The 14,467-nt window shown below is 43.3% G+C and overlaps 1 long non-coding RNA gene across 1 annotated transcript; it reads left to right on the top strand.

The window, feature by feature from the left end:
• Positions 1-2,594: 2,594 nt before the first annotated feature.
• On the top strand, positions 2,595-9,568 carry LOC128345325 (uncharacterized). Its single transcript, XR_008316379.1, has 3 exons — positions 2,595-3,100; positions 4,788-4,860; positions 9,426-9,568. It is a non-coding gene; the product is annotated as an uncharacterized LOC128345325 (long non-coding RNA).
• Positions 9,569-14,467: the final 4,899 nt, after the last annotated feature.

Here is a 14,467-nt window from a genome sequence, read left to right as displayed (position 1 = left end):
CAGTCTCGCGGGATGATGAGTGGTGAAGGGGTCAAGCTAGACTAATCATTGCTCAAGGCAGCTACAGTGCGGTTTCTTGGATAATTGAGTTCTGGTGAGCACCTTTCAGGCACATGTTTGGTGTAAGGAGGAGTCATTGCCAGTCCCTAGAGGTTTTCTGTCTCAGGGAGCACTGATTGATGACTTACTTCAATCTACTAAAGAAATCAACACCTTCTAGAGCTTTCTGGCTCGGGGATGGCGAATCCTGTGACAGGTGCCTGCGCATTAGGTTGGCTAAGATGGATAGCAGGTGCCCTTAGGCGTGATGCTGCCTGGAGCAGTGGTGTCTTGCCCTAGGTGTCATGCTGGTTTGCTCGTGCATAAGCAGCAAGTCTTTGGGACTGCACTGTTGGGGGTGGAGCACCAATCCTTTCTTTCATTTATTATTTGCAATTAGTAAATTTGTGGCCCTATTTTAATCCACTATTATGTCTCATGTCTTTATTCATCCACGTGCAATGGACAAGGTTGATTTTGGAGCAGCCCCTTCACTGGAGAGGTAACACCAATAAAGGGTTTCAAACTCTTGGTAATGTCACTTCTCCAATGAAGGGACTTCTCCAAAATCACTGCAGAACTGAGGCACCGGCGGGGGCGGGGGCGGGGAGTCATATTATATAGTTCCTGAAGAAATTCAAAATGGACACAGCTAACGATGTTTTCCCCCCATGTACATGAACAAAATTGTTGAAGGTTTGCTGATGCATGTATACTTAACATCTGGTTGTCTTCCATAAATACCACAGCAGACGTGTTAGTGTGGCCAGATTTTTTTTAGTAGCAACCTAAAGATATAGCAACATGAAGACCATACATTCAATGTTCATGGTTGGCCAAGATTTCATGCCAAATTTATAATGTGTTAGCATTGAACAAAACAGATGGAGTGACAGCTACAGTACAAAGTCCCCGATAAGGGTACAATCCAGCTCCTGAAATCAATGACAAATCAATCCCATTAGCTTTTGTGGGATTGGAGCATGCTTTAAATACCCAACATAGTTTGGTAAATTTGTCTTTACAAGATTAATTTAAATTTAATTGTGGTAATGCACATTTGTATAAAAAGAGCATTGTTTTCATGTTGCATAAACACTAGAGAGATATAAAGGAATACAAATTATGTAGGCCAAGCTGGTGTCTGCTACTTCACCTTCATATTTCTGGAACTTTCTTCTTTCTAAGTGATGCCTCTTGTTTTAGTAACCTTTCTTATTCTTTATATTCAGACAAATGTAGGACTGCTTTTGATGTGCTATATTGGAACTGTGCGTATAAGGTGAGCAGGGAGAAGCAGGATCAAATGTAAGAGCTGGAAAACTGATTAGTTACACCCTAAGCAGAATAAAAATGGAAGCTTTTATTGACTTTATGTTATTGACTTGAAAGTTGGAAAGAACACATGGTCTGTATATGAAGCTTATGTTTTCTCTAAGAAAAGAAGACTTTGATGAGAAGTTTTTTTATCTCTTTGCAGGTTGTTTACTTAGCAGCACTATCTTAATGCACAGGCTTATTTCTATAAAATTTGTGATCAAATTGATTGCTGTGGGCAAGAGACATAGGTTGTCTCTTTGCTTTCATCGATGAGTTTGCCAGATAAGCGTGAATGAAATTCTAGCCCTTTGCTTTAGAAATATATTAAAGATAGAGCCGTAACTTAATCCAATATTATGAGTCAAGATCTGCCTATTGCTGAAATTCAGCTGGCCTATTATTTAACAAGGCTGTCATGACTTTTTGAAATAACTCTTCTATACTTTCCTAGAATAAAACAGTTTGCAGACTGTTTCCCCCCGCTAGCCTCCAAGTTATGAACTTTAGCTATAAGAACTGTTGGTGTGTCAGCATTGGAGGCACCGGGTCTCTCAAAAACTTTTTATGGGGACTTAATGACTTGCCATATTTCAGGAACCCCTATTTAATTGCATGTGAGCTGCAGGAGAGCTGGTCTTGTGGTAGCAAGCATGACTTGTCCCCATAGCTAAGCAGGGTCTGCCCTGGTTGCATATGAAAGGGAGACTAGAAGATGTGTGAGCACTATAAGATATTCCCCTCAGGGGATGGAGCCGCTCTGGGAAGAGCAGAAGGTTTCAGGTTCCCTCCCTGGCGGCTTCTCCAAGATAGGGCTGAGAGAGATTCCTGCCTGCAACCTTGGAGAAGCCACTGCCAGTCTGTGAAGACAATACTGAGCTAGATAGAGTAGTACCAATAGTCTGACTCAGTATATGGCAGTTTCCTATGTTCCCATGTTCCTAATTATGGTCATAATCTATGGTAGTAAATTCCAAGACAACTACCCACCCCCACAACTCCACCGATCTGTGAAGGTCCTCTTTGGTGCACTACCTTGCACAAACATGATCCACGTTGCAAGGAGCAGTGTGGATCTCTGAAGGTTGGGACATTGTCCTGGCCTCCAGGAATACCCCAATGCACTGCATGATGAGTGTGGTGCATTGGGGCATTCCCATAGGCGTAACGATAGGGGGGCAGGGGGGGCACGTGCCCCCGGCGCCACTCTGTTTGACCACATGGGGGGCACCAAAAAGAGCCCCTGCCTTTCCGTTAAAAAAATTTTTTTTTCGAATTTTTTTTTTTTTGCGCAGCAGGCAGTGGGACGCGTTGAGCAGTATGCCTCCCCCTCCCCAGGTCCCGGCACCCCCCATTGCTCTGGGCGCTGCCGCGGCACGGGCACCTAAAGTTACAGTGAGTGCCTGCCTGCTTGCTGCCGCAGCTTCGGCAGATCAGCGTCGTGGGACCGTCATTCATCATCATCATCACTCCGCTGACGCTGACTGACGTGGCGTCCCCGCCCCGTGGTGCCCCCCCACCAGTCGCACATGCGTGTCTGACCTGGCGACACGCCGCGCATGTGTGTCTGCCACCACATGGACTTCGTCTTCCTCACGCAGCGACCACGAGGCAGGGTGTGGGAGACCGCAGCGCTTTGTGCAGCACAGGAGTGGAGGAAGAGGATTCGACGGCCTGCCTGCCTTCAATCATCACCAGTGCCACAAGCAACGCAATAAAGCAAGCGTTAGCCAAGGAGGACAAGGTGTGTGTGTGTGATGATCTTTCTAAGTTATAACTTTGCAAAGTTTGCTCTCTCAAAGCAGAGAGTGGGCGCCGTGCAACTTGCTAGCAGGAAGGTCCCCCAGCACAGCGTGCCTTCCTCAGTGGCTTCTGTCTGTGCTGTGTCGCGTGACTCGCGTCATTCAAAGTGGACCGACAGCACCTTTGTTTTCGCGGGACTCAGAAAGCAAGGTGAGGGCCGAGGGCGAGGGGTTTGTGGCTGGGGGGAGGGGGAGAAGCAGGACAGAGAGAGATCCTCTGGAACTGGAAGCCCCGGGTTGCTTGGGTGCGGCGGGGGGCTCCCGCTTCCTAGCGGTGGCAGCTCAGCTGCTCGGAGTCCAGCGACTTGGTCCCGGTAAGCAGATTAGGGTATCAGGACAGCTACTGCATAAGCTGGCAGCAACATTGCTTTCGGTTTCGGGTCATTCCAAGTCTGTCTTCCCATTCCATTGTTCCAGAGAAAGAAAAGTAAATATCGGTCTCTCTCAAAAGACTTCAAGGTAAACTGGGTAGAAAGCTGGAATTAAATTAGCCTGTGAATCATTTAAAAGTAATGGGGCAGCGGGGAGGAACTCTCTTAACTGAGACTTGGTGATGTTGCTGCACCAAGCCAAGGATGTATAAGCAAAATAATGAAGTGGAATGAACAGAGAATCAGAACTCGCATACTGCACAGTCCCTCCCTCTCCCACAGTAGTTCAGGTGTCCTTTTAAGATGAGTCAGTCTAGCAATAGTTTAGTTTGAAGTTACTTGACTTCATTGATCATCACTTTTTTGCTTGCTGTATCATTTTGTTGCTATTGTGCTGGAGAAATTCAACAGCCTAGTGTGAAACCCACTTTCTGTGTAATACAAAGAGGAGGGATGCTTGAAAAACTACACTTGTAAGTCTTTGCATGGTTTTGGCTTTCCCATGTGGCACCTATGGCTTTTCACATGTAGCACCTATGGCTGGAAGCCAGTGCATGTGCAGTGGATACCATGCCAGAGAGGTCCTTAGGATCACAGCCTAAGAAATCCCATACTACCATTTTTTTAAAGGCCCTTTCAGTAGGAGTAAACCCTCCTGTTTAAATGACAATGCATTTTATTGTTATGTATTTTGTACAGATTTTATTGTATTTATTCTATTAGCATTTTTAATTCAATTCAATTTATTTTATTTTAATTTAAATTAATCTTGGCCTGCCAGAACTTCAAAAGTTAAATTTTGATTAAATTCATTTTAATTAATTTCACTTTGATTTAATTTATTGATATTAAGTGTTACTTTAATAATCAGCAATGTAGCGGTCCTTGAAACTCCACACAAAGAATTTAGTGGTCCTTTAGCGGGGGAATAAGGAGTCTTTAGCACTATCACCCTAGTCCCTTGAATTATTCTGGAGTCCTTGGTTTTCGTTTTGTTAAAATACAGTCATTCACAAGGGAAAGTCAGGAACAGAACCAGGGCGTGAGGGAGGGGCATTATAATCATAATCATCATCATTGCATCATAATTCTGATGTTTGAGATACAAGCCAACTTCACTTGGTTGTTGTGAGGAAAAACCTAAGTATGTAGTGCACCACTCTGGGCTACTTGGAGGGAGAGTGGGATATAGAATGTAAAAATAAATAAATTGAGATACAAAAAATAAATACTATTTTCTCTCAAAAAACAATAATAGCACTTCTGCTGAGCTGACTGGAAGAACTGCAGGCACAAGGAAGCAACCAGCGCTTAGTAGCAAGCCTTCTAATGTAAGTGACTATAAATGTTTGCTTTAAGTCAAATGCAATTTGATGTTTCTGTACCTGACTTGGCTGCTGGCTTGTTGGAACACTGAGAAGGGGGTACAGAGGCTTATTGGAAAGTTGGTAACCCTGGTGCGGCTTGTTGTGCTATCAAGTTGGTTTTGACTCCTGGCAACCACAGAACCCTGTGGTTTTCTTTGGTAGAATACAGGAGCGGTTTACCATTGCCTCCTTCCACGTAGTATGAAATGTTGCCTTTCAGCATCTCCCTATATCACTGCTGCCCAATATAGGTGTTTCCATTCGAACCCACAACCTTTTGCTCCCTAGGCAAGTTACTTCCCTGCTGTGCCATTAGGTGTGGCCAGGTGTCTTGTGTGTGTGCTGCAGCAGTATTTAGGAACATAGGAAGCTGCCATATACTGAGTCAGACCATTGGTCTATCTAGCTCAGTATTGTCTACCCAGTCTGGCAGCGGCTTCTCCAAGGTTGCAGGCAGGAGTCTCTTGCAGCCCTATCTTGGAGATGCTGCCATGGAGGGAACTTGGGACCTAGATGCTCTTCCCAGAGTGGCTCCATCTCCTGAGGGGAATATCTTCCAGTGCTCACACTTCTAGTCTCCCATTCAAATGCAAACCAGGGTGGACCCTGCTTAGCTAAGGGGACCAGTCATGCTTGCTACCACAAGACCAGCTCTCCTCCTCCACAACATAAGAGTATATACTGCATGTTGGCATCTGATGTAGGAATCTGCTTATGGTGGGCAAACATGTGTTATGTATGCACAGCACGTTGGGGGCGCGGCGGGGGGGGCACAATTTCAGTGCTTGCCCCAGGCGCCGTTTTCCCTAGTTACGCCTCTGGGCATTCCTCTGTTGGGCACTCTAGGTGCCCAACTCTGTATATGCTCAAGCTGCATGAAGCCCAAGTATACACACAATCCTGTTCCTGGGGTAAAGGGCAAGCTCGCACCCTTTATCCCAGGTAAAGCCCAGGTACAAAACCCAGACTTGCGGAGGAGGCAGCACTGGGATCTGGCTCAGTCCGGGCACTGCACATGAGCAACCCTACCCAGGTAGGGCTTCCCTAAGCTGGGTAGGACTGCTTGTGTGCATAGGCTTCATATCTATGCAACAAACCTGAAAAACAACCTTATTCCACATAAATCTGCTTGGAAATTAAGAACTTCCTCAGAGACTTTTTCTGGGTCCACTTGCCTTTGGAAAGGAGATGGAGGGTGACTGGTACTAGGGACTTCTCTGTGGTGGCCTCATCTCTGGAATGTTCTTCCTAGCAATCAGTGCAGTTCTGACCCTGATGTCATCTTGGTGTATGTGAAGAACAGTTAACTTGAACAGGCCTTTAAAATTTGTTAGTTTTAGCCTTTATTTGGTTGCTCAGCTGAGACATTTTTCTATGATGCTGGATTTTAACTGCATTTTACTGATTTTATATTGCTGTTTTAAATTCTGTGAGCTGCTCTGGAAGTCTAAATGGAAAAGGGGAGAGAAATACAGGTGAAACTCGGAAAATTAGAATATTGTGCAAAAGTCCATTAATTTCAGTAATGCAAATTAAAAGGTGAAACTGATATATGAGACAGACGCATTACATGCAAAGCGAGATAAGTCAAGCCTTAATTTGTTATAATTGTGATGATCATGGCATACAGCTCATGAAAACCCCAAATCCACAATCCCAGAAAATTAGAATATTACATGGAACCAAGAAGACAAGGATTGTAGAATAGAACAATATCGGACCTCTGAAAAGTATACAGTGTACTGTGCTTGACTGGCCAGCAAACCCGCCTGACCTGACCCCATAGAGAATCTATGGGGCATTGCCAAGAGAAGGATGAGAGACATGAGACCAAACAATGCAGAACTGCTGAAGGCCGCTAATGAAGCATCCTGGTCTTCCATAATACTTCATCAGTGCCACAGGCTGATAGCATCCATGCCACGCCGCATTGAGGCAGTAATTGCTGCAAAAGGGGCCCAAACCAAGTACTGAATACATATGCATGCTTATACTTTTCAGAGGTCCGATATTGTTCTATTCTTCAATCCTTGTCTTCTTGGTTCCATGTAATATTCTAATTTTCTGGGATTGTGGATTTGGGGTTTTCATGAGCTGTACGCCATGATCATCACAATTCTAACAAATTAAGGCTTGACTTATCTCGCTTTGCATGTAATGCGTCTGTCTCATATATCAGTTTCACCTTTTAATTTGCATTACTGAAATTAATGGACTTTTGCACGATATTCTAATTTTCCGAGTTTCACCTTTATGCCTACAAAAAATGAATAACTTAGTAGATAGAGCCACTATGGTAATGTAGACAGAACACTGGATTGAGCGGGGCAGGATACAAAGCCCTTTTCAGCCATGAAGACCAGTCTCACCTTGGGCCAAGTCACTATCTTTTAGCCTAACCTACATCACAGGGATGGAAAAAGATCCCTCATATGCCACTCAGAGTTCCTTGGAAGGACAGGTGACAAAGTTAATAAATACATATTTAGTAGGACACTATGAGCTAATCTTTTCAGTATTATGTGGCTATTCAAGAATTTGTGCTGTTCAGTTCTACACATTTATTTATTTATTTATTTATTTATTTATTTATACATACATACATACATACATACATACATACATATATACACCGCCCCAAACTTTCGTCTCTGGGCAGTTAACAATAGTATAAAACAAGTTAAAATATATACAAAACCATATTTACTCAGAAGTAAATTTCAGTATGATCAATGGGGTTTACTCTTGGGTAAGTGGGCACAGTATTGCAGCCTTGGTTAATTTAAACATTTTGAGATTTGATTACATGATTGAATCTGCATCATTATCAATATGATCAAAACAATAATTTTGCACCAAGGGCTTTTAAAAGCCTGCTTTCTAGTAGGCTTATGAGATCACCTGGCATTCTGTGTGTGTGTCCGTGCATCCGTCCGTGTGTCCTCCCCATCAACTTCGCAAAGCATGGAACAATATGAACCAAATCGAGTACACTGTACGGACACATAGGGCTGCCCTAATTGTGTGGTGTGTGATGATGTCATCTACTCCAATTCAAGATGGCAGCCATTTGAACTTCTGAGGTGCAAGCAGGCTAATTTGTGGAATGCCTAACCTATTTGAGCCAAATTGGGTACAGCTGCAGTGAGTGACACACACACGGGCACCTCAGTGGCATAGTTTGTGATGATGTCATCCACACCTATTCAAGATTGCAGACACATAAACATTTGAGGCACAAGTGGGCTAACTTGTGAACCACTTAACTGCTTTAAACCATATTTGCTGCAGCAGTAGGGACACGTAGGGACACCTCAATGGCATAGTTTGTGATGACATCATATACCCCAATTCCAAGATGGTAGACACATGAATGTTTGAGGTGCAAGTGGGCTAACTTGTGGACTGTCTAACTGATTTGAACCAAATTAGGTACAATTGTAATGAGTGACACACAGGGACACCTCAGTGGTGTAGTTTGTGATTAGCTCAATCACCCTGATTCAAGATGGCAGAACAATAAACTTTTGAGGTGCAAGTGAGCTAACTTGTGAACCACTTAACCAATTTGAACCAAATTTGCTACAGCTGTAGGGACACATAGGGACACCTTAATGGTGAAGATCATGATGATGTCATCTACCCCAGTTCAAAATGGTGGACACTTAAACCTTGGAGGTGCAAGTGCACTAACTTGTGGACAGTCTAACCAATTTGAATTTGCTACAGCTGTATGGACACATAGGGATGCCCCAATGGTGTAGTTTGTGATGATGTCACCCACCCCAATCCATGATGGCAGGTGCATAAACCTTTGAGGCACAAGTGCACTAATTTGCAGACTCTCTAACTGATTTGAACCAAATTTGGAACAGCTGTAGTGAGTGACACACAGGGACACCTCAATGGTGCAGTTTGTAATGATGACATCCACCCTGATCCAAGATGGCGGACACATGAAGACTTGAGGCGCAAGAGATCTAACTTGTGGACCTCGATTTGCACCAAATTTAGTCCAGATTTAGAGACAGTGAAAGGAAAGTAGGCTGATTAGTTCTTACTAGAACAACTTGTTTTTAAAGAGATGGACAAGCTGTCCCAAGTTCACTTCAAAGTAATGTGGAACTTAGCAAAGTTCAGGGGACCATGGTAGGGATAATTTTCCCAAGGGCTGTTGCAGCTTTATAGTAAAACCTCTAGGTGTTATAAAACTACCACTAGTACATAGCCAATGAGTGAAGGTGTCATTTATTAAAAGATAGACACACGTTAGGAAAATACATTTTACCCATACAAACATCAGCAGCATGACATGTTGAAGTCTCTCTAGCAGTCCTATCAGTACTCACACAGCATTTGCCCCTAAAAATGCACCTCTCATTTAATCCCATTATTCTGGGCTGTAATTATTATTATATTTTCCCAGGCTATTGTTCTCTTGCTTTCCCCTAAGGATCCATTATGTTTGAACCGTCTACTTCAAATCCAATGTTGTTCATTTGATCAAGATTTTTTTTTTTTTTAATCAGGCAGAAGAATAACTCAATATGACACATTGCCCAAAGCACTTCCAAAAAATATCTTGGATGTTTAGCTGTGTTTTGTAATGTTGTCACAAAGGCAAAGGGAACAATGAAGAAAATAAATGTGCACAAGTTGCAGATTGACATTTATCTAGCCACCTGAGACTTAATAAAATGAAATTGAATAAAATCAAGAATTAAGTATCTTATTACAAAGAGCACTAATAAAATGAGACCAGCCTATACAGCTACTGTGTACCAGTCATTCTTACACAATCTAGTCCCTACATACTAGAAAGGTAAGGTGGGAAAAGATCACAAGTGACCATGCTATTCTACTGAGTTATTCATACCATCTCGCTCTTGTGTTTTCCAATAGAAACGTATATGAAAATCTTCTCAAGCAATGTTGGATGGTATCCTAAGAACAAGCTGTTTTGTACAGGTGGTCTGTATGGATGTTTATCACAGTTCCTCCTTCCTTCTGAAGCCCCCTGCACCTCCTGTACATCTTCTCTTGGACATCTGCTACAGAGGGATAGGAGGCTCCTAAGGGGTCATTTGGGGGACACACAGGAAAATCCCCTCCTTGCCAAAAAGAGAAGTTTTCTGTGATACAGCCCAGTGTCTTAGCTACACATTTGATCCTTCCTCTGAAACTACTCTGCTGTCTAAGAATCTGCATAGTCTATTTGTCAGTAGACTCCTGGTGCTAACAGCAGAATGGAAACAGCACAGGCCGAAACTAGACCTGTGCAAAAATATAGTCTCAAATCTGTTGATATTGTTGAGCGAGGGATTCAACAAGGCTGAGAAACGTCGTGGGGTTGTAAGATCGTTTTTGCCATCGTACTGGTCCTAGCCAGTGCCATTTTGTTTCCAGGATGCATCATCATTCCTTGGTGTATTCCCAGAAGGAGAATGGCTGTCCTGGACAAAGCTGGTGCTTAATGCTGTGGCCCTATCCACAGTGTTATTAAAGAAAAAAGGTTAAGAGGGAAAAGGGTTTTTTTAAGCAAGCTGCAGCTGCACTCTACTGGTTCCTTGCCTTAGGTACGCCCCCCTGCCCCAAGTTGAATTTCAAAGAAACTGTCATGGGCCCCCACAAAACTGGAAGATCTCCCTCCCACATTTTGCTCCTCGGTGTGTGTGTGTGTGTGTGTGTGTGTGTGAGAGAGAGAGAGAGAGAGAGAGAGAGAGAGAACAAATATTTTGAGCTAGCTCTAACTGAAACGAACAAAATGAAATATAAGAGAGAGAAATGTGAACGTTTGCACTTAGGCAAAAAACCAAAAAAATCACATGTTTAGGTACAGAATGGGGGCTACTTGGCTTGGCAATGTGAAAAGGATCTGAGTATTGTAGTTGCTCACAAGCGGCAGTCAGTAGTATGATGCAGCTGCAAAGAAGACTAACATGATTTTAGGCTGCATTAACAGAACCATAGTTTCCAAGTCATGAGAGGACATCATTGCACTTTATTCCTCACTAGCAGACCTCATCTAGACCTCATCTAGAGTATTATGTCGAATTCAGGGCAGTCCTTTAAGAAGATGGCAACAAATTGGAATGGGCTCAGAGAAGGATAACAAAGACATTCAGGGTTTGGAAACAAGCTGTGAGCCAAAACGTGGAAGGAACTGATCACATTTAGCCTGGAGATGAAACTGACAGACGGCCTGAGTCTTCAAATACGTGAAGAGCTATCACAAAGATGATAAGTAACCATTCTTAAGCCATTGCCAGGTCTTGCTGATGTCTGATTTTCCACTTATATTGTGCAAATATTGACCATGCAGGGGCTTATTTTTCCATTTTTCTTCTTCTTCTTCTTCTTCTTCTTATTCTTCTTCTTCTTCTTCTTATTATTATTATTATTATTAGACAGATAGATAGTAGCTAGGCTATACCTCCCTTGAAGTTCCGGTGGAAGAGGAATGCTGCAAGTCCATCAAACCGGAGAGGAGGAGAAAAGAGGCCTTGAAGAATATATCTAGGACAGTGAAGAAGATGCACTTAAAATGGTCAAGAATGAGAAACTATTCAACACCAATGAAACAAAGCAGGCCTACAAGAAAGAACAAGTCAAGAACCGAGCAGAAAAATGGAAAAAGAAGCCACTGCATGGTCAATATTTGCACAATATAAGTGGAAAACCAGACATCACCAAGACCTGGCAATGGCTTAAGAATGGCAACTTGAAGAAAGAAACTGAGGGTTTAATACTGGCTGCACAAGAACAGGCACTAAGAACAAATGCAATGAGAGCAAAAGTCAAAAAATCCACCACAAACAGCAAGTGCCGCCTTTGTAAAGAAGCAGATGAAATAGTAGACCACCTAATCAGCTGTTGTAAAAAGATGGCACAGACTGACTACAAACAAAGGCATGACAAGGTAGCAGGGATGATACACTGGAACATCTGCAAAAAATACAAGCTACCTGTAGCCAAAAATTGGTGGGACCATAACATTGAAAAAGTTGAAGAAAATGAAGATGTTAAAATATTATGGGACTTCCGACTACAGACAGAAAAACATCTGCCACACAATACACCAGATATAACTGTAGTCGAGAAGAAAGAAAAACAAGTTAAAATAATCGACATAGCAATACCAGGGGATAGCAGAATAGAAGAAAAAGAAATGGAAAAAATCACCAAATACAAAGATCTACAAATTGAAATTGAAAGTCTGTGGCAGAAAAAGACCAAAATAATCCCAGTGTTAATTGGCGCCCTAGGTGCAATTCCAAAACAACTTGAAGAGCACCTCAACACCATAGGGGCCACAGAAATCACCATCAGCCAATTACAAAAAGCAGCTTTACTGGGAGCAGCCTATATTCTGCGACGATATCTGTAATAACAGCAACAACACTGCTAATAAAATTCTGGCATCCCAGGTCCTTGGGAAGGACTCGATGTCTGGATAAAACAAACCAGTCAATAACACCTGTCTGTGTAAATAAATAATAATAATTTGATTTCATTATTATTAATTGATTTTGTCAATTGTAGCTACGTGCAGAAGCTGTAGTCATCTCTAGCTGCTGAACATGTAATAAATTCAGCATTAGCACCCTCCTGTAGTTTCTTAGAAATCTGTGGAAATGGGGAAGTTACCGAGGGCAGTAGCATTGGGTCTACCACGTCAGCCAAAGCTGACTGTGATGTTACAGTTGCCACTTCCAGCCTTCACTTTTGCAAGGGAGATGAAAGGCTGCATTAGCATTGCTGGGAAGATCTCTATATCCTCTCTCCCTTTGGCGTAAGTGAGCTCTCATCCTAGCTCCCATACCAATTATCTTCTGTTATGGGAAGACATCATAAGAGACATATTTCTGCATGAAGACCATATAACAAAAGCGTGCATGCTGTGATTAGGGGTTTGAAATGAAGGTTGTATTCTATCAGTATTATGACTCTTGCTCATGTATATGGATCAAGTTCTCTCCATCAGATATACCGTTGGGCTTATTAATTCCTGAATGGCTAGTTGACAATAGTGTGGTGTCCCAGGTGGTAGTTAATGTGATGTGGAGCCTCATTCCTCAGTAACTGTGATTGTGCAAAGAAAAGTGTGAGCTATTTTTGGCATATCTGGGAAAGGACTCTAATGGAATAGTTAGTCCATTTCATGCTAGTGATTATTAAAATAGAAACAGAGTGGAAATTACTCGGAGGTGGGATCATTTGTAAAGGAAGCAGGTGATTCAAAGAGGCTTTCTTATCTCCCTTGAAATGGGATCTGAATGGTGAGAGTCCTGTGATGAATAATATATTCAAAATCTGTAGACAAGAGATTAATGTTGAAGAAAGTGCCACATGTGTTGCTCATAACTCATTAGCACAAGTATGGACAGCTTCATATGTTACAGGAAATACTGAAAAGTAGGTGGGCGAAGACCCTCAAGTCCCTTTCAGTGATTCTGAGGACCAGTAGCTGATAGTACACCTAATATGTGCTTGTAAACACAGCTGAATGGGTTGCGGCACAGGGAAAGGGGGGATCCTTTGTATCACAGGCCCAATCCAGATACCTCTCCCCTTGGCTCCAGACTCTCAGTCAGAGCCTCCTCCCCCTTGGATTCAACTGTGAGAACCAGCCCATTGTGTTAAACGTGTTATTTGGCATTGTGTGCTTGCTTTTTTCCTAGCTGAAACTGACACAATCAAGACTGTGATGTAGGAAAGGGGAACTTGAACTCTTTTGCCTACCACAGTCTCATTCTGGATCACCCCAGCTGGTATTTCCCCTGGCTCCTATTGGCACTGATGGGAGTTTTTTTCCTGAGGGAATTAACAGCTAGAGGGGAAGTCTGATCAAGATTGGGACCACAGCAGGGGAAGAGTTAAAGCCCCCTAAAGCACCCCGCCCATGGTCGCATTCAATCCTATGGTTGCTATTTCAGTTTTTAAAAAGCACAACCAAATACACATGGCCAAACGATAGATTCCATGTTAATTATCAGAAGACTAATTATTGTGGTTTGCAAGATCATTGTCTGAGGTCACACACAATGCAAGTGTGCAGGCCAATTGAATTAAACCCAGTAGGGAACAGATTTGAGAGAAAAGACACATCTTACGTGTGCCTAGCATGTTGGGGGTGGGGCTGTAGCTCAGGGGTGGAGCATCTGCTTTGCATGCAGAAGGTCTCCGGTCCAATCCCTGGCATCTTCAGGTAGGGCTGGGAATGTCCCATCCTGCAGCCTCATGCTGGGGGATGTGTCTTTGCCCCACCCCCTCAGCGACAGCTGCAGGGGGTGCCCTCTTCCCAGCCATGTGGCCTTTTGGGCTGATGACGAGATGCAGAGACCAGCAAGGGAGCATGCTGTGAGGGCTGGGTGCAGTCGGGATCCCAGTGGCTCTCACCGCAACAGTTTGGCTTGGGGCAGAGGCCCCAGGGAACACTCGGGAGTGTGTTTGGGCCTGTTTGGGGGTGGATGGGGAGCAGGATTTGGGTGGGTGGGATCTCAGCAGCCCTCGCAACAGCGGATAGGTTGTGCCCTTGTAGTGAGCGACAATGTTTTCAGCCCAATCGTGT

The sequence above is a fragment of the Hemicordylus capensis genome, chromosome 1, assembly GCF_027244095.1.
Source record: "Hemicordylus capensis ecotype Gifberg chromosome 1, rHemCap1.1.pri, whole genome shotgun sequence".
Classification (NCBI taxonomy): Eukaryota; Metazoa; Chordata; class Lepidosauria; order Squamata; family Cordylidae; genus Hemicordylus; species Hemicordylus capensis.
The sequence above is the reverse complement of the archived record's forward strand: the minus strand, read 5'-3'. Positions and strand labels throughout refer to the sequence as shown.